Genomic DNA, 5579 nt, shown 5'->3' with positions numbered 1-5579 from the left:
TAGTAATAATTTAAGGAAAAATAGTACTTGGACACTCATGTTATAGCAAGGAAAGGTTGAGGAGGGCAAATTGCAATGCCAAGGTGCATCCCTAGTTACCAAACAGGTCATAGCCTTTCTAGTTAGGCTCTCAAGTTGGCACCCTAGAATTGTCTTCTTATTAGATGTGTTCATGTTAAACATATTTACCTACAGTTGAAGATGATAGGTACATATTAAAGACATTTACCTACAGTTAGGAGATGTAAGTAGAAGTTAATGACTTTTACCTACACACTAGTCATAGTAGGTAAAACCTATAGTGACAGACAATTAGTCGTCATTATACGCCTCCTCAAAGTTGACGGAAGAAATGTCTGTAGGACAAAGTCTATCATACATTTACCTACGGATTTTTTTATTTATAGTGACAGTTTTTGTCCGTAGGTATAGGTCATTTTTCTTGTAGTAAGGCAAAATAACAAATAACAAATGTGAAACCAAGGTTATGTACCCAAGGCATTAAAAATTACAATATCATGTCATATTTTCTTTTTAGGCTGAACATTCATACATGTAATTTTTCTAGTATAAGAAATAAGTAAAACATATTAAAAAATGCTAAAGATTTGGTTTATAAGAATAATTTGTTCAACAGTGACCAAATTTTGCTATCTTTATAATTTCTTAGTCACTGTCCAGTCTATTGATTCTCTATTCAATGCAAGATCCATTAACCCCTCAATAAATTGCCTTGATTCATTTTTCCCATTTCCATCTCCATAGTCTTCCTCCAAAACCTCCATCTCTTGGGTCAACAGTGTCTTGAGAAGGATTTCCAAATTGAACAGTTTTCAAAGGAGAAAATTCAGGTGCAACATCAGCATCATTACCATTTGTATTTGCTTTTGATACATGAGGTCCTTGATGACAGAGTAGCTTTAGACTGCTTTTTTGCCAAGTAACATTGTTTGCAATTTTTTTAAGTAATTTTGGGTATGCAGTAATTTTTCAATGCAATAGCTTTGGTGCCAGAGAATGCAATCACATAAGCAATCTGAAATTTCTTGATGCATTTCAAATTGCATAGCCACTCTCTATGTGGTAGGCACTTTTGTATAATACATTGTTGCAAACAAGCATTGAAATACTCATGCATATAACAACCAAAACTATTTTCATTTATCCAAATTACTCTCACATGGTAACCAAGTTTCCTTTTTTGGATTAAAAAACCTAAACTTACCAACAAATTGAACATGATTAAGGGTGCCAAGGAAAATTGCCCCTAGTAGAGTCTAGGGAAAATCTCACACCGTCAATTTTAAATTGATTAAGCTTGTTCCACCTAAATAGCATTGGTTCTTCATTGGTAATCAACCTAGGCTATGGTTGCTAATTTGTTAATCTCTCCCACACCGAAGTTTGGACCAAGTAGTAAAAGGGTGACCAAAGAGTTAACTACAATTCCAATTCTTCATTACCTTTCAAACAAACTATTGTTTTCTTTGATAGACCAAAATCATTTTATATGTTGGATAAAACTGTTGGTCACAAAGCTGATTCTCTCCAGCAAGATGAACAGCAATAAGGAAAACAAACTTTCTCACCAAGCCACTAGGAGAGAAGCCAATCATTGCCAAGCAAGTTGCAAGGAATGTTTCATGTTCAATTTCACTCCCACTATTGACAAAAATCCATCCATGCTAATGTTTATATAAACCCCACTCTTTTTACTCCTTGGAGATTGTTGTTGTCCCCACTCTTTTTACTCCTTGGAGATTGTTGTTGTCCTGTTCTATGTATCAATTTCTTCTCCACCTTCATCATTTCCTAGCTTTGAAATGGGATCAAGACAGGATTCACCAACAGTTGCAAAACCCTCCAATACCATCACATCCTCCAAGGTGACATTTTTCTCACCCTAGGAACACAAAAAGGTATTTGTCTAAGGACACAACTTCTCAACAACCCAAAACACATGTTTTCAACCCAGGTGCTTCATAGTAAAAAATGAAAACATGTGTTTTGGGGTTGTTGAGAAGTGGTGTCCTGAGACAAATACCTTTTTGTTACCCTAAGGTTAGAAAAAAACAACTTGGAGGATGTGATGGTGTTGGAGAATTTTCCAATAGTTCATGATCCCGTCTTCACCCCATTTCAAAGCTAGGAAACGATAAAAGTGGAGTAGAAATGGATACATACAATAGGAAAACAAACTACAATGAATAAAAAGGATGGGGTTTATACATTAGCAAAGGTGGATATTCGTCGATAGTGGGAATGAAATGGAGCATGAAACATTCCTTGCAACTTGGTTGGCAGAGATTGATTTCTCTCCCAATGGCTTGGTGAGCAAGTTTGTTTTCCTTGATGTAGATAATCAACTTTGCGACCAATATTTTAAGCCAACATATAAAATGATTTAGGTCTATTGAAGAAAACAATAGTTAGTTTGGCTGATGATAAGAGGTAACTCTTTGGTCACCCTTTTACTACTTGGTTCATATTTGGGTATGGGAGAGATTCTCAAATGTGCAACCACAGCCTAGGTTGATCAACCATGAAAAACCTATGCTATGTGGGTGGCACAAGCTTAATCCCTTGAAAATTGAGGGTAGGAGATTTGCCCTGGATTCAGCTAGGGACTACTTTCCTTAGCACCCTTATGTTCAATATGTTGGATAAATAAAAATAGTTTTTTTTTTGCCATATGCATAAGAGTTTCAATGCTAGTTGTCACACAATTGTATTACACAAAAGTACCTATCACATAAAGAGTGGCTATGCTATTTAGAATGCATCAAGAAGTTTTAGATTGTGTGGCTACATTCTTTGAAACCAAAGGCATTGCATGGAAAAATTACTACATACCCATATCTAACGGGAATTTCTGTTTTCCTGCTTGGCTTTTTTGAGGGAGATGTCACCACACGTTATGCAGGATGGTGGAAGCAGTCAATACTGTATCATCATCGTGATTTTGCAAAGAATATTACTCGGTGAAAGAGCAGTCTATGCAATGATGCTGGTGTTTCCACCTGAATTTTCTCCTTTGAAAACTATTTTATTTGGAAATCCTTCCCAAGACACCGTTGAACCACTTATGGAGGCTTTGGTGGAAGATTATAAAGATGAAAATGAGATAAATGAATCAAGGCAGTTTATTGGAGGAGTATTGGATCTTGAAAAGAGAATAAATAGACTAGATACATTGACTTAGAAATTAGATATAACAAAATTTTGTCATTGTTGAACAAATTATTAGCTTATGAACCAAATCTTTACCATTTGCTAATATGTTTTACTTATTTCTGATACTAGCATAATTAAATGACATGAATATTCAAAAAATAAAACTACAACATGATCTTGTAGGATTTAGCAATATGTTTGTTTGTGTATGAAAGGTATGTATTTTTATAATATCTTTCGACATCAACCTATGCTTCGACATGGTATGCGTGCACACATGCACGGGCAAAATTTATCTATTATGTTAGTTGAAATTGGAGACTCCACAAAAGTTAAGGAATACCAAATAGTTTCCTTATTTCTCTATGTGCATAAGGGAAGAAAGGAAAGGGCACAGTTACAAGGAATCTAGTGATTTTCTGCATTCAAGGCCCTTGGTGAAGAGTCATATGTCATGACTCTTGGTGAAGAGTCACATCTCATGTTTGTTGCGCATCTATGTGGTAGGTACTCTTGTATAATACTTTGTTGCAAACAAGCATCGAAATACTCATGCATATAACAACCAAAACTATTTTCATTTATCCAAATTACTCTCACATGGTAACCAAGTTTCCTTTTTTGGATTAAAAGACCTAAACTTACCAACAAATTGAACATGATTAAGGGTGCCAAGGAAAATTGCCCCTAGTAGAGTCCAGGGAAAATCTCACACTGTCAATTTTCAATTGATTATGCTTGTTCCACCTAAATAGCATAGGTTCTTCATTGGTAATCAGCCTAGGCTATGGTTGCTAATTTGTTAATCTCTCCCACACCCAAGTTTGGACCAAGTAGTAAAAGGGTGACCAAAGAGTTAACTACAATTCCAATTCTTCATTACCAGTCAAACAAACTATTGTTTTCTTAGATAGACCAAAATCATTTTATATGTTGGATAAAACTGTTGGTCACAAAGCTGATTCTCTCCAGCAAGATGAACAACAATAAGAAAAACAAACTTTCTCACCAAGCCACTAGGAGAGAAGCCAATCATTGCCAAGCAAGTTGCAAGGGATGTTTCATGCTCAATTTCACTCCCACTATTGACAAAAATCCATCCATGCTATTGTTAATATAAACCCCACTCTTTTTACTCCTTGGAGATTGTTGTTGTCCTGTTCTATGTATCAATTTCTTCTCCACCTTCATCATTTCCTAGCTTTGAAATAGGGTCAAGACGGGATCACCAACAGTTGCAAAACCCTCCAACACCATCACATCCTCTAAGGTGACATTTTTCTCACCCTAGGATCACAAAAAGGTATTTGTCTAAGGACACAACTTCTCAACAACCCAAAACACATGTTTTCAACCCAAGTGCTTCATAGTAAAAAATGAAAACATGTGTTTTGGGGTTGTTGAGAAGTGGCGTCACTACTAAAAAAAAGGGCTTTTTACGACACCAAATTTACGTCGGTTATTTAGGAACCGCTCTAAAAAGTTGAACGGTGGCATTTTTGTAATTTTTGTGAAATAAGTTGCATTTTACGACTTGCAATCTAAGGCGGTTATCAAAAACTGGCTTAGAATGTTACAGGCTATAACATTTACGCCGGTTTTCAGTAAAAACCGTCGTAGAGTTAAACAAAAAAAAAATCAAAATTAAACCGCTTCCCTCAACGTATTGTCTTTTCCTTTGAACCCCAGTAGACAGCACTGAGACCTAGCATTGTACCCTTGAGCATTGAACCCTGTAGACAGCCTTGTGACCTTCGATTGAACCCTTCACCATTCTCGCTTGCCCTCAACGTATTTGCTGTTTCAGTTTCAAGCATTGAACCCAGTAGACAGCCTTGTGACCTTCGATTGAAGCCTTCGATTGAACCCTTCACCATTCTCGCTTGCCCTCAACGTATTTGCTGTTTCAGTTTCAAGCATTGAACCCTATTGACGAAGAAGCCCTGTACATTGAAGAGGATGAGGTTCAAAGTTCTCGGCTCGAACTGCCAGTTCGTGAAGAACAACATTGATCTCACTTCGAAGAAACCAGGTTATGTTAATAAGGTTGTTAGGTTAAGCTTCGAAGATATGGGGTGGTTCATGAAGCAAGGTCGCGGGTTTGATAAAAAAAATTTAACGTTGATGTTTGCTTATGGTGGTTGCAGGGAAGACGCGTGCAGCTCATCGAGTTGTTGTTGAAGAAGTTGGAACCTTGTTTACTGGGCTGCAAACGGGTCAGTGGCCATTTCTGATTTTTTGTGTGGTTCATGATTGTTGGAATGATTTTTTATCAGTAAAATATATCTATATTGATATATTGGTTAGAATGTTAGCTTCACATGATAAAACTTGCACTATCTCCTTCATAGCTGATTTCACCTATTTCATTTAACTTAAAGCTCCCATTGCTGTGCTTTAGTAGT

Source organism: Glycine max, chromosome 8, assembly GCF_000004515.6.
Source record: "Glycine max cultivar Williams 82 chromosome 8, Glycine_max_v4.0, whole genome shotgun sequence".
Classification (NCBI taxonomy): Eukaryota; Viridiplantae; Streptophyta; class Magnoliopsida; order Fabales; family Fabaceae; genus Glycine; species Glycine max.
Note: the sequence above shows the minus strand (reverse complement) of the source record.